This window comes from Phyllostomus discolor, chromosome 7 (genome assembly GCF_004126475.2).
Source record: "Phyllostomus discolor isolate MPI-MPIP mPhyDis1 chromosome 7, mPhyDis1.pri.v3, whole genome shotgun sequence".
Taxonomy (NCBI): domain Eukaryota; kingdom Metazoa; phylum Chordata; class Mammalia; order Chiroptera; family Phyllostomidae; genus Phyllostomus; species Phyllostomus discolor.
The window spans coordinates 99,444,299-99,467,369 of record NC_040909.2 but is presented as its reverse complement, the minus strand read 5'-3'; the positions used below and the strand labels follow the sequence as shown (position 1 = coordinate 99,467,369).

Below are 23,071 nucleotides of genomic sequence, written 5' to 3'. Positions count from 1 at the left end.
TATGATCTGGTGAGATTGTCAACCACAGAAGCTGTTACAATGTCCTTCAGGAGAGAGTACAGTGGCTTGACCTAGAGTTGTAACTGTGGGGTTGATGGGAAGTAGTTAGAATCAGGATATATTTTTGGTGCTAAAGTCAATAGGACACACTAAAGGAATTAACATAGCATATAAATGAGAGAAACGTCAACAATGAAGTTTAGAAGGCATTTTTTCTCCATTTTTTATGCTTCTTGTCTGATCATCTGTGCATAGTGTAATGTTGTTTCCTGAGATAGGATTTTGGGGATTTGAGGAGTTCAAAAATTTGATAGGTAGTGGGGTATGTATTTCTGGTGCTCAGGGGAGACGTCCAGGCAGGATATAGAATCGTGAAAGTCACAAATATGAAACTGGCATGTAAAGTCATGAGTGTTGATTTGATCACCTGGTGAGCGAGTTTGATGGAGAAGTAGAGGGCCCGGGGCCACTCTCCCCGCTGAAGAGGCTGTCAGAGAAAGAGGAACCAGTAGACTGAGAAGAAAGAGCCAATGAAGGGGAAAGAAACCCAAATGAAGATGGTGTCCTGGAGGCTAGGGACAAATGTCAACAAGTTGGGGGAGTTATTTGTGTCAAATGCTGCTAAGAAGTCTAGTTTGATGAGGACAAAGAAATGAGTATCAGTTGACAAGATGCAAAATTGGTAAGAGCTATGCAAAGAATTGGTGGGAATGAGTCTGTTTGAAGTGGATTGAAATGCTGTCCTACATAGCTTCTGAGATTTTATACTCAGATTAGAATGCAATTCAATATTATGTTTTATATCTCTTGAGTCCATAATTCCAGTAATTTTATTTAAAAGAATTTCTTCTGGTGAAATAATCATGAAGTTCCTTAAAAATTTAACCTTGACACAGTTCATTAGGACTGCTTATTATAGTGAAACATTAGGAAAAAACTAGATTATCAAAAAATGCTTCATTTAAAGTATTATTTATTGCTTTAAATGCTTTGTTTAAAGAAATTCTAGTATGTCCAATAATAGAAGATCTTGTAGCCATAAAACATATAATGTAGAATATATGAAGATGTGGAAAGCCATATTCAAGCTATATTAAGTAATAAAAATTATAAAAAAACATGTTCATATACACAGTATTAATGACTTCCAGCCAGAGACCACTAGAAACACACCTATATTTGAACAAGAAGATTTATTGTTTATTGTTTATTACAGTGAGAAAGAACACACACCATTCATTCTCCATAAAAGACTGTTAAAAAGGACTATTTTGGGCATGTGGTTTAGGACTTTGGAGAGGGTTTAAGGAAACAAGGTTTTGCTCTATTGGTAAAATACTGTCAGAAAGTGGAAGCTGTTCTGATTGAATATTATTTTTTAATTCCATTTTATTTATTTTTACTATTTAAATTTTATTTTTCAATTCAATATTATTTTGTATTAGTTTCATGTGTATAGCACAGTTAAACCACCATGTACTTTACAAAGCATTTCCCCAATATTTCCAGTACCCACTTGGCACCATACATAGTCATTACAATATTATTGACCTCTGTCCATGTTCATGAGTCCTTTTTCCTTTTTGTTCATTCCTTCTACTCCCAAAGCCCCATGCCCCGCCCCCCAGAGCTGTCAGCCTACTCTCTATCTATGAGTCTGTCTCTACTTTGCTTGTTAGTTCAGTTTGTTCATTAGATTCCACATATGAGTAAATCATATGGTATTTGCCTTTCTCTGATGGGCTTATTTCCCTTAGCATAATGTTCTATGGGTTCATCCATGCTGTTGCAAAGGGTAAAAAAAAATTTTAATGGCTATGTAGTATTCTATTGTGTAGGTGTCCTATAGTTGTTTTATCCACTCATCTACTGATGAGCGCTTCCGTATCTTGGCGATTGTAAATAATGCTGCAATGAACATAGGGGTGCTTAAGCTGGGCAGCTGAGGAGTATAGCTGGAGACACTGATTAAGCCTAAGAGAAAGCCTACAGGCAAAAGTGGATCTCTGGGAGCTCTGAGACTTGAGTTGACCCTACCCCAGGCCCAGTGCTGGATAAAAACCTGCCTTGGTGCTCAGCTTGGTTCTTTCTGCACACACCCAGGTCCAGCACAGGGAGCTACAAGCTGTGGATCACTGATAGTTCCCAATAGGTTGCCCAGGGCCAGTCACAGGCAGCATCTTACATAGGTTTGATCCAGAGTCTTTGCAGATCTACCTGATACATAGACACAAACACAAAGAGGCAGCTAAAATGGGAAACAAAGAAACAGGCCCCAAATGAAAAAACAAACAAACAAGAGAATCCTCCCAAAGAACAACTAAATGAAATGGAGGCAAGCAATTTATCATATATAGAGTTTAGAGTAATGATTATAAGGATACTCAACAGCATGAAAAAGACATAGAAACCATAAAAATGGGCCAGTCTGAAATAAAGAATGCAGTATCTGAAATAAATAACACTGTGGAAGGAATAAACAGTAAGTTGGATGAAACAGAGGATCACATTAGTGATTTGGAAGACAAGGTGGACAAAAAAAACACCCAAGCCGGGCAGCAAAAAGAAAAAAAATTTAAAAAATGAAGAGAGTTTAAGAAACCTTTAGGACAACATGAAGAGTAACAACCTCCAAGTGGATGGGAATACAGGGGGAATAAATGGTGATGGAAAAAAAGAATAAGAAATAAAAATACAATAAAAACAAATTTAAAAAAACATTATTGACTATATTCCCTATGCTATACTTTACGTTTCCATGAGTATTTTGTAGCTACAAATTTGTACTTCTTAATCCTCTTCCCCCAGCTGGTAACCATCAGTCTGTTCTCTGTATCTTTTGAGTCTGTTTCTCTTTTGTTCATTTATATTGTTCCTTAGATTCCATAAATAAGTGAAATCATGTGGTATTTGTCTTTCACCGACTGATTTATTTCACTTAGCATAATGTCCTTGAAGTCCATCCATGCTGTTGCAACTGGTAAGCTTCCATTTTTTTATTGAACATCTTTCATAACTCTCATCTATAAGGCAAGAAGAATGGATTGAGGCTAAATTGGTAATTGGTAAATAAACAACAGACACTAATATCAGTAAGGTTTGGGGGATGTTTCTTCATCTTATTGATTTTGATGATTTTGTCAGTATTTAGACATGGTCTTATGTTTGTCTTTTTCCATAATGGTCATGGAGTAGTGTTGCTTTATGTGGATGTTTGTACAAGTGCACGATCAGTGGAAGAACAACGTATCCTAGCTGTTGGTGCCAAACAAGCACTTAAATCTCAGGGGCTACTTCTATCTTTCTTAAAAGTAAAAAAGGTTTCAAGGCTACACCTCAGACGGTTTGGGAGGGTAAAATTTAAATGAAATGTGCAGATTTTTAGTGTAGAGTTTGATTAGTTTTCATAAATGTATATACCAATGTCTCACATCCCAATCAAGACAGAATATTTTCATTATCCCAGAAAGTTTTCTCATGATACTTTTTAGTTAGTCCCACTCTTGAACTCTGATTTAGTTTTGCCTATTCTTTAAACACATATAAATGAGATTTTGTGGCACCTGCTTTTATGTATGGCTTCTTTCTCTCAATTTACTAATTTTGAGATTCACCCATGTTATGGCATGTGTCAGTAATTCATTTATTTTATTGCATTGCAGAATAGTTTTTATATATTGGGTTGGCCAAAAAGTTCATTTGTTTTTTTTTTCATCAGATGGCTCCAGTAGTGCTGAGTTGTCTTTAACTTCATTCTAAACAATTTTGTTAGGTTGTATCAGGACAGCTGTCATATCAGCATGCATTTAAAAAATTATCAAAATTGGTGAATTTTTATGTAGCCATTTTAATATTGAAGATGGGAGAAAACAAGCAACATTTTCTTCAAGAAAGGTAAAAATGCAACTGAAACACTCAAAAATTTGTGCAGTGTATGGAGAATGTGCTGTGACTGATCGAGTGTGTTGAAAGTGCTTTGTGAAGTTTCTTGCTACTATTGACATTTTGGCTGAATAATTCTTTCCCATGGGGCTGCCTTACACACTGGAAGATGTTTAGCAGCACTCCTAGCCTCTGCCCACTATAAGCCAATAGTGGGAGATAGCCAACACACTCAAAATATTTCAGGTCAGTAAAGTTATTGGAGAAAAGAAAAATGTGTCTTTTAATTTATGGAAAAAGCTAAACAATTTTTTTGGCCAACCCCAACATATAATGTATATACAATATATAATTTACACTACATTTATTATGTATGTATATGTATACAACAATTTGGTGATCTTTTGTTTTGTTAATGAATGTTTAGTTGTTTCCAGTTTTGGGCTATAATGAATAAAGCTTCTGTAAATGTTCTTTCACAAGATTTTTGTGCATATATATTTAGTTTTTTGGGGGGGTTAAAACCTTAAAGTCCTAGGACAAGTTTGATGGGTCATATGGTAAAGACTTTTATACCCACAACCATTTTGGAAAGTTGACCCTTTCCCATAGTAATTGCACTATTCTTTACACTTCCACCAGGACTGTCTGTGAGTTCCAGTTGCTGCATATCCTCATCCATATTTAATGTGGCTAGTCTGTTGTTTATAAGCACTATCTTTCTAGATTCTGTGTTTTGTTATCCTCACCTGAAGAGTGTTGGATTTTGTTTTAGTGTGTAGATAGATTTCTGGCTGATTTTCTTGATAGTGCTACATTTCTCTTGGTGGGTCTAGAGGAGAATCCATTTCCTTGCCTTTTCCAGCTTCTAGAGGCCACCAGAATTCAAAGCTCATTTTTATATGTTGACATTCATACCTCTTTCTTGTGAGGACCCATGTGATTACATTGAACCAATCCATATTAATCTAAGATAATCTTCCCATCTCTAGGCCCTTAATTTAGTCACATCTGCAAAGTTCCTTTTGCCACATAAAGTAACATATTCACAGGTTTGGGGGATTAAGACATAGACATCTTTGGGGGACATTATTCTTCCCACCATTAGTACTTCCACCAACCACCAAAGATTTATTATGTCCACCCTGCATACAAAATATATTCACCCCATCCCAACATCCACAAGTCTCAACCCGTTACAGCCTCAACTCAGAGTCCAAAAATACCATCTAAACCTTATCTTCTCAAAAGTTCCAAATATCATCATATAAATCATCCAAATAAGATCTGAGAATCTGAGTGTGATCTATCCTGGGACAAAAATTCCCAAGAACTTCGTGGGTCTCCTGAGTATGTCACAGGGATTTACTGTATGAGACAAGAGGCTCCTCCACAGATTATGTTCTCTACCATATTCCTCACTTCCTGGATAACCCCATTTATAGTTCTGGCTTTTTCTGTGATGGCTATGATGAGTCTCATGCTTAATCTTTCAATGACTGACTGATACTCTGTATATAGGGATGGGATCTATGACTAAATACTCCAACGTTTTGATTCTTCTGCAGCACTATGAAAAACTGTCCAGCCACATTTTTGGCCTTCTCTCCAGAGCACTCTTTCCTGACAGCGAATCTCCTAGTTTAGGTTGGTGTCTTTTGCAGTCTGGACAAGCAGAGAGTCCCCCAACTCATCAATTCCTGGTTCTTTTGTGCTTAACAGTTCTTCCCTTCATTGATATCTTTCCTATCGAATTTTACTAAGGGCAGCAAGAAAAAACTATGGTGTGTCTTCAACACTTTGCTTAGAAGTCTCCTCAGCTAAATATCTGAGTTCACTGTTTACAAATGCTGCTTTCCAAGTTACTTCAGGACACAGCACAGCTAAGCTTTGTGTAATTATGTGACAGGGATTTCTTTTCTCCCATTTCCAATAAGGTGCTCCCCATTTCATCTGAGCCCTCCCCGGCAGTGCCAGTGTCTTTCATGTTAGTATTTCTACTCACAGCCTGTTTCTGACAATGTAAGTATCCTTTAAGATAATATATTTGTTCTCTACCACATTCCTCACTTCCTTCTGAGTCCTTACTAGGGGAGTTGCTAACATCCGTAGTTCTACTCACCAGCTGTTAAAGGCAATCTAGGACTCTTCTATCATCTTCCTCAAAATTCTCCCAGCCCCGTCCCATTGCCCAGTTCCAAAGCCACTTCTACATTTTAAGGTGTTGTCACTTCCAAGTACCGGATCTCTATGAGTTTCCTACTGCTGCTGTAACAAATTACCACAAGTTTAGGGGTTAAAACAACACAGACTTATTCTCTCACAGTTCTGGAGTCAGAGTTTTCCTAGGCTTATATCAATGCATCAGCAGGGCTGAGATCCTTCTGAAGGCTCTAGTGGAAAACACTAGACTTCAAGAACACATCTGAACTTGTGCTGGATGAACAAAGTCTTCAACTAGAAAAAGACCTTTAGGAATGAGCCCAGAAGAGAACGTGTCACCAAATGACATTTCCCAGGCTACCTCAGAGAGAATCTCCTTACTCAGCAGGAGATTCCAAGGGTTCATGAACTCTGTGACCACTGACCAGTTAGACTAACCTATCTGAATCATCTTCCTTAACTGGAAAATGGAAATAACAGCTTTTTCACAAGTAAAGTGCATGAGAAATGTGAACACATTTTGTAAAGTGTGAAGTCACTTAGAAGACAGGTGGCTTACACCATCAAGTATCCTGGGCACTTCCCAGAGACTCTTCTCTCCTGGTTGCCTGTTGGGGGAAAAAAGTGGGGTGGGTTTCCTTCCCCCTTTCATCTTGTTCCCCCAATATATGTATTCCCACACCACCAAAATGCTTTAATAGGTAAGAAATAAGATGTAAACGCTAAGATAAATTTTAGGCAAAGTAAAAATTCAATGATTTTTTTGAGTTGTAAGATGTCAAGGTTATGTTGATAATGAGTTGTTTTGAAATGTTGATTTGTTGACATCACTGTATCACATTACTTTCTTTGTAATTACTTAATTACTCTCAGACAAGACCCCCAGTGTTGTAGGTTTTTCACATTGTTACCATTGCCTAGAGAATGAGAACTAGGTCGCCATCATTAGTGGATGTTTTTCTTTTGTTCCCCTTTTCTCATATCACAATTAGGAAAAGAATGTCGGCAGCCAAAAGCCAAGTCTTTTTCTACTGAAGAGTATGCTGAATTTAAGAAGTGAATTTTTGTGTTTTTACATAGGAGGTAGGAAGATCTCTATGTACCTCCGTGGCTCTTGATTAAATGACTGGGCAGTTACTATGTGGTGTTATACCTTCCCTTATTAAGCTACAGAGTTTGAATTGGTCTTGTTACCATTTGAGACAGATTTCAGGCTTGCTTCAATGTTTTATTTTATAACTTGAAAAAGCATTTCTGAAAATCCAGAACATTCCTGTTGTGTAGTTCCAGCAACATGGGAGTTCTAAAAAACAAACACTTTGCTGTTTATTTTGTGTGTCATTCAAAGTGACCATTTAATCCTTCATGAGATGGTCAGAACTGCTAATATCTTCAGCATTGAGGATTGGTCAATGCTATAATCATATTTGGCTGATAAGTCTCATCTATCTCTTTAAAAAATCACCTGTTTGCATAAGAGAAATCAATTCAGAATTTGTACTGGATCAGCCTAAATCTGTTACCTTAATCAGAACAAAATATTGGAGTGCTTACCTTAGCAATAGAGGGACATTTATGTGTGTAAATTCACACATGGCTCAGTGTCTCCCAGCAATGAAACTTTCTTGTAGAGGCAGTATAGCTTAAGGCAGTGAGCATGGCTAGAAGCCAAAATGGACCTAGATCCAAAATCCAACTCCTCCCCTGATGATGTTGACTTTTGAAAAGACAATAAGAGAAGATAGAAATTATAAGACAAAACAAAAAACTTCCACAGTTGAAAGCTTTTTTAAAAAGAAGGTGTTAATTGGGCCATAAAGGACCAGGTTCAGGGGCATGAAGTCTAAACCACCAAGAGTGTGCTTAGGTGGAGAAGGTGGCAAGTCCACCATCCTGGAGATGATGGTGCTCTATCACACATCAAGTTTAGGGGAAGATGGAAGTTGTTTTAAAGGAATTTACATTGGCTACAGATAAGGTAGGCAGAATAACGGGAAGTGAGGGCAGTTCTGGGATAGAGTCCAAAAGAAGATGTGTTTGCTCTTTTGGATTGGTTGTGGGCAACAGTTTAGAAAGCTCATGGGAAAGCAAGAAGTGGAGGCCCCTGGGGGGGGAGTGGCACCTGGCTTTCTTCTTTTAGATAGTCTTTGTGGTAGCCACCAGGGAGTAAATTCAAAGTTCCAACATACACTCAGAAGTGTGAGCAGTCTTTTGTTGGTTTGGCCCTGCGGGTGTTAATTAACTCCCACTTACTTTTCCATCCACCTTCTGGCCTGCTGTAATTAATTTAGAACATTTCAGAAATTTTGTCCTTATCACAATGAATAATGTTGAGGCTGTGCTTTATACCAGGCTCAGTGCTTAGATGTTTTGCATATATTATCTCATGTAATCTTAATTGTTGTTCATGAGATAGCTATTAAGCTATTAGAAGGCATAACACAATAAGAGATTACCTAGTTTGCCTCAGGTGGCAGAGCTCTGGGGCGTAGAATGGGTTTTTGAATCCAGGTCCATTATAGCTGTGTTAGACAGAACAAAGCCTCCTTAACCCTGAGGTTGTTCACACCTTAATGTCCAGAGCCTATGACTATATTAGGTTACTTGGCAAAGAGAATTACAGTTGCAGAAGGCATGGAGGTTGCTAATCAGCTAACTTTAAAATGTGGGATGATCCTGAACTATTTGAGTAGATCCAGTGTAGTCACAAATGAAAACTGCAAGAGGGCAGAAGAGAAGGTCAACCAACCATTGCGGGCCTTGGAGGTTGGATTAAAGAGTTCAAAAGCCAAAGAACATGTGTGGCCTTTCGGAGGTGGGAAGACGAAATAGATTTCCCTTTAGAGCCTCCAGGAAGGAACCTTGGTCTGTGAACACTGATTTTAGTCAAGGAAGACCCATTTTGGACTTCTGGCCTATAAAACTACAAGATAATAAATTTATACTGGTTAAGCCACAGGTTTTGGTAATTTGTTACAGAGGCCATAGAAAGATAACACAATAGTCATATTCCTCATGCTCTCTGTATGAAACTATACCAACTCTTCTAAGAAGGTTGCAAAAAGGGGTAAGACTGGGATTTGGATGACTTTGCTGGTTGCCCATGACAAGCAGGATAGAGAGTGAATATTCCTAAATACTCAGTGACTTTCTCACTTGGCCAATATAAAATAATTTGAGATTTTTTTAATCCCAAACTTCACAGATTATCATAGGCTATTCATTGATGTCTCTCTTCCTTATCCCTCAATTCATGAGTAAGTTTTGAAGGTTTCTGATGTATCCTGTATTTCCATGAACCTTTAGAATCTTTTTGAAAATAAGATATAGGTTGTAGGCATTGAGATACAGATGTGATTTGGTCAGGAAACTTTACTTTTAAGACTGGCAGAGTCCTGCTCCCTGCCACCCACAGCCTGGAGAGCTGAGGATGACTCTGAGGATTTATTTTTCATTATTATTTATTTATTTATTTATTTATTTTTTATTTATAGTTTACCATCAGTATTATTTTGTATCAGTTTTAGGTATAGAGCATAGTGGTTCAACAATCATAAACTTTACAAAGGGGTCCCCCCAGTATTTTCAGACTCTGAGGATTTGGAGGTCTAGTGGAATGGGATGCTGTACTTCACTGATTTCTCCCAAAATACTAAAGCTGAAAGAGCCATCCACTGCACAGGAGAGATTAACAACTTCTTGTAGGAGAATATTTTGTACTTTATCCAAAATAAAATCCCATCTAAATGACTTCAGGTTACTGTTCTGTGAAAGGCAAAGGACAAAATTACAGAAAGCTACCTTGCTGAATGAGAGAAGGTGACATCTATTATATCATGCGTTTTTATAGCTGCAGTGATCATTTTTATGTCTTTGGCATTTTTTCAACACAGGAGTATTTGGGATGGTATCTTTTTTGTCTCTAGGAAAGTGGAAAGAATTAATTAAGTCTGTAATTGTGTAATACAAAAATTAATAGAAATTTTAATAAAAGTGCTACTATAACAGGATTTAAATCCATTGTCACTTCTCATCATAACTTAATCCTAAATAGTTGGTAGTAATGAAGAAGAAACTTTAAAAGCTCTACTTTAGTTTTAGCACCTAGCACAATACCCATCACTAAGTAGTTCCCAGTGAGTACTTGTTATAAGAATGAAGGATGAATGGATGAGTTAACTGCTTGGTACATTAATTGTACCTGTTTCCAGTATAAGTATTTTAGAGTTGTAGATCTCAATATCAAAATATACAAACTGAAAATAAAAAGGAGAAATCATGTGTCATCCATATCAGGTTTTGCTGCTTTAATGAAAAAATGAAGTTTTTATAAGCAAGTGCTTCTATCATGAATATTTAAAATGGAGAACATATTGGTGCAATAATTATTCTTCAGTATAAACTCACTGAAAACATAGCAATTGGAATGCAGTCAATTCCTAAAGTCCTGCTTCTGAGAATTCAGAGTTTAAAAATATGTATTGTTAACTTTCAGATCTAGATACTGGATTTGTATAACTGTGTTTATGATTCTCCTCCCTGGTGTAGGTGGACAGTGTTTCATTTAACAGATCAGAGCTCCTTTGTGAAAAAGTCGAGCCTGGTTTTGGTTAATCACACAGAGTCACACACATTTTGGTCTTTACACACTGAAAACCAATAATGATAGGATGATTGCTCATAAATATTAAAAGGATAAAGTTTTCTGCTTGAAAATCAAAGTTGCCCTGGTGAAAGGATTGCTTAGTTTCAGTACTATGGACGCCCATACCACTTTACCCCAGGGAGACAAATGGCTTGTTGTTCAGTCATATCTGGTGAGAATTTACCATCCTCTTAATGCAGGAGGTGAAGGGATTAACATCTTTGGAAGATGGACAGTTACCACTTTAGGTTTGGCCACTCCAACATTGTTGACTCTTCTATATGTCTTTGTATATTGAGTTTATAGTAACATAGACTTATTTTTGACTTGTTATAATGATAGCCAACATTTCTGAGAACTTCCTATGTGCCTACCAGTCATAGAGGCGAGTATTTCATATTCATTATTGTATGGAATTTATTGAATCCTCCCTCATAACAACCTCCTTCATTTTAGAGAGGTAAAAAAGTAAGTCTTATTTAAATAGTATCTTAAAATGATAAAACTAGTGCAGTTAGGGTTCAAATATAGTGTTTAACTTCAAGTCCAAATATTTAATACTGTTTTTTCTTTTTTTATTACTTTTAAACTTTCTTGTAATAATATTCTGATATTTGTGCTTATACTTTACTAAAGATAAAAGTATTAAGATCTAAAACAACTTTTAAACATTTCTAGTAGAAATTTAACTAAGATATGACTATATACATTTGTACTTTAAAATAATATGTTGTCTATAAAAAGCAGGAAATAGTAGTCTGCTATCTCCCTCTGACACGACATTGTATGAAAGTCATATGTAGTGAACAGTGTGAGAAAATACCTCTTTTCCTTATCCCATTTGTCAGCTTTAGCACCCACTCACTTAATGGCTCAGCAGAGGAGTTGAGGTTAATTGTGTTCCCAGTTGCCCTTTATTCAGATAAAATGTCTTTATTATTGTGAATAATACTTTAATTAACATGGGAGTACAGATATCTCTTTGTGATCCTGATTTCAATTTTGGGGGGTGGGGGATTTTATACCTAGAAGTGGAATTGCTGGGTCATATGATAGTTCTACTTTTAGTTTTTTGAGGAACTTCCATATTGTTTTCCATAGTATTTGTACCAAATTACATTTCCACCAACAGTATGCAAGGGTTCCATTTTCTCCACATCCTCACCAACACTTATTTTATTTTAATAATAGCTATTCTAACAGGTGTGAGTGATATTTCATTGTGTTATTTAATCCTTGCCTGAGGATATAGTTATTGATTTGAGAGACAGAGGAAAGGAGAGAAAGATAGAGAAACATTGATATGGAATTTCAACCAGTTGCCTCTCATATAAACCTGACCAGGGATTGAACTGCATCCTATGTATGTGCTGGAAAATCAAATGTGACTGGGAATCGAACCCACAGCCCTTTGGTGTATGAGATGATGCTCCAACCAACTGAGCCACTTCCAGCCAGGACTCTCATTGTGGTTTTATTTTCATTTCCCTGATGATTACTGACATTGCATACCTTTCCATGTACCTTTTGGCCATTTGTATGTCTTCTTTGGAAAAATGTCTATTCACTTTTTTGTCCATTTTTTAATTGGGTTATTTGTTTTTTAATATTGAGATTTAGGAGTTTCCTATAGATTTTGGATGTTAATGATTTACCAGATACATGATTTGCAGAGATTTCCTCCTATCCCATTTGTTGCTTTTTCATTTTGCTGATAGTTTCCTTTGCTGTGCAGAAGCTTTTTGGTTTGATATAGTCCTACATGTTCATTTTTGCTTTTGTTGTCTTTTGCTTTTAGTGTCAATCCAAGAAATATTTGTCAAGGAGCTTTTCTTCTATGTTTTCTTCTAGGGGACCTGTCTCTTGACACAGAGAATATTGAGCAGGATGAGAGCCGCACTGTAATCTTTCTGAAAACTTATAAAGTTTGATTTAAAATCACTGTTTTCCAAAGGAAAACCATGTTGAAGCAACCTGGAATCAAAGGGGAAGGATATTTTCACCCTCTGGGAATCCATTAAATACAGTTTAGTGTGTTTCCCCTTTTAACAATCCTTCCCAAATGTATTATACAAGCTGTCACACCATTACTGCAGTTCCTATTGCGTATAGAGAAGCAGCATTAAATACTGCATGAGAAAGTGTTACAGATGGTTCAAAGATGTCTTGATAGAGCAAAATTCAGTGGTTCCTGATATGTTTCTTGAATGCTTTCAGATCTATAGCGAGATTTTAATCTTGCTTTGGGTTGAAAGACCTTTTCACATGGACAGAGAAGCTCAATACTTTGTGTAGAATGTATAACTTTGCTTTTATTTCTTTGCAGGCATGCATGTGACTTCTCTCACTATGCATGCAGTGTATGTGTGTGTGAATATATAAATGTGTAAATATATGTGTGTATATATGTGTATAGATTTCAAACTAGTTCTACCCTTTTTGCTTGTCAGTGTGTTGTACCATATGGTTACAGTATCATGCCAAAAGATAAAAATATTCCTAGACCATATGAAATCACCAGTCAACTGAAGAAGGGTAAAGACTTTTGACCACAGCATTTGCAACTGTGATGCATTTGAGGACAGTAGTACATGGCTTAATACCCCAATTCTAAAAACAGGACGTATTTTGAAATAAATGTGACTCTTACTTTTTAAGAGAAGGAATCCAAAAGTAACATCTTTGAAAATCTTATTTTTCTAAAGTAAAGGAAGTTATTCAAATCAGTGTTTTTTTTCTATATGGAAAATTTCCATATTTATATATAAAACTTTCTCCCCTTATTTTACTCTGGTGTTACCATATAGAGAGACCTTAGAGATGAAACCTACTCTGCTACAGGTGGGTGGAGTCTCTTGGTTGTAGATAATATGACCACTACAGTTTCTTTAATTTATTCTGTGAGTGGGATGTTTCAACCAAGATAAGAAAGGTATGGAAAATCAAATCCCACAGCATTCTTAGAGACCATGGAATAAAGTCATAGTAACAATGTGATTCAAGGCTGTTTACTCCTCCCAAAACAAGCAGTAAAGGGTCCGAAGGTCATCTACAATATGCCTCACTTGTGCTACTCAAATTTTACTCATTTTAGGTCTCAGGTAGACCTGGGGTCTTTTGTGACACGTTGAATTTTGTTTCTAACTAATTAACTAAACCAAAATGGGTGGGGGTGGGGGGAACTTCAATAGTTAATTTTCTAACCAAAGACTGAGTATATTTTTTACTGGAGAGGTAAGTTAATACATAGAGTAAGTGCCGTCATCATGGCATTTCTAGGTGACAGTTCTGTAAATAGTACTCATGTTATTTGACAAAGATGCAATCTTGATTTTCATCTCTTCACTAATTATGATTCTTCTTCTTATTTTGTATTTAATCCTAGTTTTTTTGTTTAACAAAATGATCCTACTGGAGCTTTTTTATAGAATGAGTCTAAAATAGAATGGCCTTGATACACCTCCTCATTTTATAATATATGTTTGAACCCTCCTATTTTGCAATTGAATTCTTAGATAATGGTTGTCTTACCTTGAGACAAACAGGTGCCAAATGTGTTCAAGTAAAAATCTTAGTCCAGAAGTATCTATATATTTTATGTGTTCTTGTGCTTTTTCTCTTTGTTCACTGGAGATCTACCATAAAGAAATTATTTTAGTCTCAAATATAAATCAACAAAATTGAGTGGGTAGGTAAACATGTTCTTAATTGCAGTGCATTGGAAGATATCTGCAAATTGCATCCCACTTTATAGGTAGCTATAATATTTTTAAAGGGTTAGTCTTTCCTTTTCAGGAGCCAAAGTGACTGATTCATGTCAGCTTCCTTAATCTGCTTTAATATAACTCAATCCCTCTTTGAAACTGAATTTATACTCTTAAAACAGTCATGTTTGAAAAGAAATTCTGGCCAAACTGAACCAAAAACTGGAGTAGTGTCTGTTTTGGGACTTTAAAAATTGTTACTGTGTTATAAAAAGGAACTCGTAAACTAAGAGTCTCAAGCATTGTGCTTATCTGTTAGGGTAAGAGGGCTTTTTAAGTATTTTAACATGACTCAAATTTGTAGGATATCTCATGACCTGTGTAAAAACATTTCACGTAATACTAGGTTATTTAGTCACTTAAAATTGATCATTTTTCATTTAGAAACCACTTTGAACAGTGACAGTTTTATAACTATTTATGATATGCATAGACTTATTTTCAAATTCACCCCCTTCTATAGAAACTATAGTTATTTATAAAAAGAGAAAGAAGGAACATGCAGGGACATTGTTTTGGTCTGTCAGAGGCTAACTTTGGAAAATGACTAGAATTTTGGCTGCATCCAGAGCCTGCTTTCCCAGGGTCTCTGAAGCCTTAAGATCAAGTAAGAAAGAATCCACGGCAGTGAGTGCTTTCTTTTTCCAACTGCTGTTTCCAAGTTTCCATTGGAATGCTACAGTTACAACCAGGTCAAAAAAATAACTTAGAGTACTTATCCTTATTAAAAGAAAACAACTAGGGGAGTGATATTTGTGAAAAAGGTAATGATGGAGCTAACTCCTGCAGAGAAAATGGCATGATGACATTTCACACTAATCTCTCTGTGAGCCTCAGTTTTCTCATAAATAAGGATGTCAGGCTAGATAATCACTTTGGAAATGATAATGATTATGCAAGGACATTGTCATTCTTCAGTTAACCCCACCAAACAATATATATTTCAGCTATCTGGAATGTATATGTCTTCAAACACAGCATGTCTTTTAAAAAAATTCCATTACAGTATCTTTCTTTCTTTCCTTTTAGATCCAGTGCAAAAGCTCCACCTGTCTGGAGTTTTTGCAGCTCTTTCTTAGGCAGAATTCACCATCTTCTCTCCCTGCCTCTCCCAGTCTCCCCCAGCACCTCAGAATTCACTTTATGATGTATTATAATGATCAGTCAATAGACATTACTCCAAGCCGTTGTGTTAGGACCTAGTATGAGAATAAGAGTCTGCTTTTCATTCATCTATGTCCTCAGCTCCTAGAAAAAAAAGTTTGGTATATTATAGGTAGTCAATAAGCAAATCATTAATACTTTTAAAAAGAACTGTCCTTAAATAAAATCAGTGCTCATCATAATGTGGAAAATAAAGCCTGTGGACAATTTTCTTCATAGTCATTATTGGTTCATGAAGTACTGAGAAACCTGATATACACAGTTGACTCTAAAGATATGAGTCACAGCTTCACATGAGTCAGAGCTAAGCCAGTTAGGCAAGTGGGAGTTCCTTTTAGTCCGCTTGTCAACTACAGAGTAGTTTCAGGGCCCAACATAAAAGGATCACAAGATCCTGAATCCCAGAGGGTTCAGGGCCATGAGAAACAACTCATTTTTAAAAACTGAGGGCAATACTCTTTCTGAGAATTGGAGAAAAGAGTTGTTCAAATGGGATTAGATGAGGACATTTGGAAATCTGAACATGCTGCCAGAACTCAGATCAGAGGCAAGAAGACCACTTCAAAACACAAATTGGATGAAACTCTTGGTACAAAAACAAAATAGCAGAGGGTGAGGTATTCAATACATTTGTTCCAAATACTTCAGGTGGCAATATAGCAGTATGGTGAAGAACTAGCACTTTAGAACTAGAGAGATAAAGAAGAGTTTAAATACTACCTCTGCTATTTATTTGAGGTAAGACTTTCCACAGTTTATTTTACCTCTCAGGATAGTAGTTTTCGAGGCAGATGGATGAGTTTTGAAAAGGTTTCATTTCTTATACCCTTGAGGGAAAGCAGGTATGCACTATTCAGCAAATCGTTATTGAACTCCTACAATATCCAAAACCCTGAGGGGTGCAGAAAGTACAATAAGGTATCATTTCTTCCACACAGAGTATATATAAAGCTGCATTAGGAAAATGTATAAATATGTCTCAATCTTCAAATGTTCACACTTCCCTGATATATTAGTTTAAGACTGCTTAACACCTACATTTCTCAATATTTGCACACTTAGTGCCTAACAATACTGACAGGTGAAGTGAGGTGATCCCTTAAGGCTGTGTTTCTTACACTAGAAGAAGTTGAGGCTACTAATGTCAGCTGTTACTGTTGACATAAATTACCCAACAGTCACCAAGGCAAAAGAAATTGCTTTCCCTCAGATCCATTAGTCTTTCCTTTCACGTGTTCTTTTCAGTTCAATTCAACAAATATGTGTTGGTTGCCTACAATATTCATGCTTTTTTGCTGCTGGATGTACAGAGAGGAAAGTCAATTTCTATGTTTAACCCAAAGTCTACAGAGATACGTAAAGGGTCCAGCAATTTTATTACACAACGTGATAGGTAGACAGGATAGAGATAAGCACACACACACACAAATGGAAACAAAACAAAACAACCCTTCATAATAGAGCTATATTAGAGAAATTCTTAGGAGCAGAAACTACTGGACTTGGGCTTGGGCTGCATGCAGATGGAGGAAAGAGGAGGGTGCAAAGATGATTCTTAGGCTTCTAGTCTGAATGTCTATCACTGGCCATTCGACAAGGTAGAAACTGTTTAGGAAGATTAGGTTTGGGCCCCTGAGGATGAACTCACTTTTTTGGACATAATGAATGGGCAGTGTCTACAGGATACCCTATTGTCCTATTGTTGACGTTATTTTTTCTTTGCTTCTAACCTCATGATTTTTGTCAGGAAAAGGGGCAGAATGGTGGGTAGGATAGTAGAAATAAATGGAGGTAGCTGTCAGCTGAAGGCGAGTCTCCCAAATGTCACATCTTCCCCAGCATCTCAATGTTACATGTATATGTTATCTACCATTCTTTCACAAGATACATCTTCTGGGCCAAAGCATTTGGCTTAAGGGTAGGCATGTGACCTAAGAGTCTTTCACCTCATTTTTTTCAAGCTGCAGTTGATATGGAAGACTCCATTCATTTACAGTCCTGGTGCTGTAAAGATGTGAGCCTGGAAATGGCTATCAGCCATTTGCCCCATCTTGAGGGAAGCAGGTCTACACCTTGAGAGAAGGTTTAGCTGATTAGCAGAAAAAAAGCAGAGAGGATAACCAAAGGTCATTTTTAATTTCTCTTTATTTTTTAATTAATTTATTTTTATTGACTTTATTAGGGTGACATTGGCTAATAAAACTATATTGGTTTCGGGTGTACTTTATATAATACATTGTCTGTATATTGTATGTGTGTTTCCCACCTCAAGTCAAGTCTCCTTCCGTCACCATTTATCCCCCCTTTACCTTCTTCTACTTCCTCCCCGCCCTTTCCCTCTGGTGATCACCTTACTGTTGTCTGTGTCTATGAATTTTTCTTTTTTGCTTAATCCCTTCACCTTCTTCATGCAGCCCCACACCCCCAAAACCCCCCTCACCCCTCCAACAGCTGTTAGTCTGTTCCCTATTTATGAGTCTGTTTCTATTTTGTTGGTTAGTTTATTTTGTTCATTAGATTCTACATATAAGTGAAATCATATGGTACTTGTCTTTCTCTGACTGTCTTATTTAAACGATTCTTGAATGTCAAATGTATGCCAAATGAAAATGTTTTAGATGCTTGGCAAATACCAACGAACAAAAGAGACAAAAGTAATTAGTCTGCACTTGAGCTCACATTGGAGGCAGACATTAATAACGCAATAAATAAATAAAAAGTTCTATGACATGTTAGGAGTGAGTGCTGATGAAAAATAGAGCAGAATAAGAGGGATCTAGAAGTGTAACTGGTTGTAATTTTATGTAGGTTAACTTTCATTGAGGAGGTAATAGTTGTGCACACAATTGAAGTGAGGAGGCGGTGACTGGAATTTTGGTGGGAAGAATGTTTCAGTCAGAAGCGGCAACCAGTGCTAGGACAGTAAAGTGGAAACATGCCTAATGACTCTGGGGAGCAGTAAGCAGCCAGTGTTCTGAGAGCAAAGTGAGTGATGCGTGATGTGGCTGAATATCAGGTCAGAGAAGTGACAAGTAGTCAGCTTGCGAAAGGCTTTGAAGACTTTTGCAAGGCTTTGGCTTTTATTCCTAGGGAAATGGGAGATACTGGGAAGTTGGGGACAGTGGAGTCAGGTCATCTGATTCACATTGTAAAATAATCACTCTGGCTGCAGGGGAAAGAAGGCAGGCCAGAAACCAGACACCTATAGGATGTTAAGAAGTGATGGTGGCTCAGGTTAGACATATGGTGGTGAGAAGTAGTCAGAAATCTGAAAATACAGGGTCTGGCACAAATAATTTCCCCTTTTTATTACAAAATCTTTTACTATGAAATCATAAGCATGTAATTCTGTACCATTACAATATCACACTTAAGCACAACATATGACATTTTAGGTGAAATGTTCAAATTAGAACTATAAATTGTTATTCCCATATTATTACCCTACCAACCATGCTCAAGCAGGTGTTATTTCTTCTAGACCCTGTGTTTTTAAGGTAGAGCTGACAGAATTTCCTGAAAGAGGGGACTTAAATAATACTCTGAGATATGTGGCCTGAGCAACTGGAGGATGGAGTTGCTAAGAGCTGATGTAGAGTACTGTGGATCGGTATGTTTGGGAGGGAAGATCAATTTCTCAAGTTTAGATGTGTTAAAGTTCAGATTTATAATTACATAGCTAGATGGACATATCCTATAGGTAGTCAGATATTTAAATATTAAGTTTAGGAGAGAGGCCTGGATTGGAGGTGCAAGTTTTTGGATCCTTAGCGTGTAGATAGAAAATTAAGTCAATGAAAGTGGATGAAATAAGGGGGGAGCAGTGTGGATACAAAAGAGCAGAGGACCATGAACTGCGCCTTGGGCAAAAGAAGACTGACAAGGGTCCAGTCAGTGAGGTGGGGAAAAACCTTGAGGAGGGGTGTCCAAGTGAAGGAAGAAAGACCCATGAACTGTGTCAGGTGCTGCTGGTCAGTCAAGTTAGATAAGTACCAGGAAGTCTCCTAGGTTTGGTAAGGTAGAGATCATTGTTGATCTCAACAAATGAAGTTTCTGTGGAGTAGCAGAGCTAAAAAACTCTTTAGAGGAGGCTTAATGGAAAACGACAGGAGTGAGATTTGAGACAGTGATTACAGATAAATCTTCTAAAAAGTTTTGTTGGAGAGGGAATGAGAAATAGGGCAATAGCTGGTGGGGGACATGTGACTAAGGGCAGATTTTGTTTAGATATATAAGAGAAATGATAGCATGTTTGAATGTAAATGACAAAGATTCCATAGGAAAAGAAAACGATATAGACAGGGGGGGGTGGAATTTCCAGAGAGAATTCCTTGCATTAATGAGAGAGACTATTAGTCAACGTCCTCCTGAGAAATAGAACCAGTAGGAGGGCTCTCTGTGTGTGTGTGTGTGTGTGTGTGTGTGTGTGTGTTATAAAGAACTGGCTCACGTGATTATGGAGGCCAGCATGTCCAAAATCCAAAATTTGCAGAGTGAGCCATCAGGCTGACGATCAAGGAAAGAGCCAATGTTGAAATTCAGGTGAAAGGCCATGTACTGCAGAATTCTTTCCTGCTCAGAGGAGGTTAACCTTTGTGTTCTATTCAGGCCTTTAACTAATTAGATAAGGCTACCAGCATTATAGTGAGCATCCACCAATTTAAATGTTAATCTCACAAACCTTCACGGAAACATCCAGAATAACGCTCAATCTGGCCCAGCCAAGCTGAAACATAAAATTAACCATCACATGTGGGACCTCATGTGTAAGAAGAGGGTTGGGTTGGTCAGGGCCATGGATTGTTCCTTCACAGAATGAGGTAGGAAGGCAGAGCATGGGTGTGTGATGCTGGTTGGTGGGTGGTTGTGATGCTGAGAGTCTGGGAAAGTTTTCTGCAAATTATTTCAATTTTGTCAAAGGAATTGAAATAATTTGAAGAGAAAGTAGGAAGCAAGGTCATCTGATGAGAGTAAATACGGGGGACTAGGTATCTGGAGTTTGAGGAAAAAAGCAAAGGGAAGGAGTGAATTAGTTATCCAGAAATGTGGGAGAGTGAATGAAGCAGGGAAATGTGACATGATTACTGATGGAGTTCAGGATTGCTGGAGATTTGGGGTCATTCATTTAAAGTGATACTTGTTAGTAGGATTGTGTATTTTTCTCCAGCCATGTTCACTGCCTAGGCTACACATGGAGAAGGCAGAGCATCATATGAATGGAGTGATGGTTTTGCCCATGAGCTCCCTGTAGTGTGAAAGGGACAGGCAGTTGAAGGGGTAAGCCAGGAACAGTTATGATGATTAGCCATGGGATCCAAACAAGGAAATGGGCAAGAGAGGACATCAAGTGGGAAAGGAACTCAAAAAGTTGAATGTTCTAAGGGCATGAAGCCCCTGGTGCCTGTCACTCCCAGGGCCAATTTCACTCCTGACTTTAGTTATCTGAACAAATTCCCCTTTGAGCCTAAGTAGGTTGGGTTTCTGTCACTTGAAGTTGAAAAAGTCCTGCCAGTTTGGGGAGAAAATATAAAGAAAAAAAAAAAAGGGAAAGGACCTGACAAAATTTCTGTTACTTTTCGAGCAAGTGATTCTTAACTCACACAATGATTCAGAATTTTCTGAAATTGAAGTGCATCAATGTTTTTTTAAATGCTTCTCAGATTTCACCCCAAGATTCCGATTCAGTTGGTGAGAACTGAAGAACCTGTTTTCAAAACTCCCCAGTATAATCCAAATATTCAGCCTTGGCTGAGACTGAGAGTTCTAAATCTTCTCAACTAAGGTCTTTAGTGACAGCCTCAAATTATTTGGATGCTGCAAATTAATCTTTGAATTAAATGATCAATTAATTTTTGGATTATCTCTGCATGCTCCTGGGAGATTTATGGGGGAGAGAAAGGTGTTCACATTTCCCCTGAATAGCTTTTACAGCTCTAAAGACCGCTGTGTGTGAAGTCTGCGGCCAGTGGTGGACTGTGGAGACCGGTGTGCTGGGGACTGTGCAAACAAAGGAATGGCTGTCACTTTCCAGGAACTCACTGGGGCTTTTTTATTTGTTATTATTTGTTTAATGTTTATTATAAGGAGTATATTGGTTTTAGATTTATGGTTCAGTTGTTTTATTTTTTTATGGTAGTTGAACACTTTATTGCAAATTAAGGTTCCTTAAGTAATTGGTGTATAAAGTATGCCCCTTTCAATCAGCATTTATAGCAGGGCAGTAGAATATACTAGTAAGAGCCTCAGTCTGTGTGTCAACAGAGCTCTGCTCGAGTTGCATTCTCACCCTATCCCAGCTCTGAAGTTTTGGGCAAGTTTCTCACCCTCTTTGTGCCCCAGGGTTCCCATCTGCAAAATGAAGAGGCTGTCTACTACCTTGCCCCTCTCTCCTATAGGGAGCTCATGGGCAAACCATTCCATTAGTATGACTCTCCACCTTCTCCACACGTAGCCTGTGCAGTGAACAGAACTCTAAGATCTGTTTCAGCCCAAGATCTCTATGACTCAAGCTATAGTTTTATTTTTCCCCCAAATTATTTTTTATATAGAGTTGTAGTTTTATTGTTTTATGACACACTTGATCTTGCCCATGGTTTATTGGAATATTGCATGGTACCAGGTAGAAACCATGAATTGGCTTGATGACAATACACTTTCCAATATGACATTTAGGGAAACATTGTGGGGGAAGTGAAGACATCTATTCACAAAACAATGTCATTGAGAATACTAAATGGTAAAGATGAGGTAAAGAATAATGGTAAGAACACTGGTTTTTGCTGGACTTCAGAAAGGAGGGAGAGAGCAAGTTTCTCTGTTGTTCTGGGAGGACTTCATGCAAGAAGTGATAATTGACCCAGTGCTTGGAGGATGAACTGGATCTCAGTATTCAGGGGAGAAGAGGACTTTATCTGACGTGCTTGGCTGGGATGGTGCAATGACAGTGGAGGAAGAGAGGACTATATTTTTGATCAATGGAGGGAGAGGATCAATTTATCTTTGTGGAGAAAAAGAAAAGACTGGAAATATAGAAATTGTAGACATTGAACTACATACCAGCAGCTGACAGTGTTGAAGAATATGATAGTCACATTCAAGTATTAATATTTAAATCTGTTTATAAAAGGTTGAACACTTAAAATGTAATGGGGATTGGAGACTCTGTGGGGGTAAAACATCTTTAGAAAAATGGAATATACAGTGGGGTTTGTACTTGCCTTGGAGGACATGTAGAGGATAGTGTGAAGGTAGTTCCTGGGCTCTTAACATTCATATACTTTGTAAGCTTTTAACCTAAACTGACATTCTAATTTAATCTAAATTGATATACTCCTTGGCATCATGCTTGGGTGCCAAGGAATCTATCATATCTCTTCTTTTATAATTTTCCAATCCTTGTTGAAACTTACCATTACCTTAAGGCATAAAAATCTCTTTGGTGAGGAGAAAAAGT

The 23,071-nt window shown here is 37.4% G+C and overlaps 1 protein-coding gene across 1 annotated transcript in view; it reads left to right on the top strand.

The window, feature by feature from the left end:
- LOC114514660 (cytochrome P450 7B1) overlaps positions 1 to 23,071 on the top strand; it is a 162,691-nt gene that overhangs the window by 3,843 nt on the left and 135,777 nt on the right. The window lies entirely within an intron of this gene.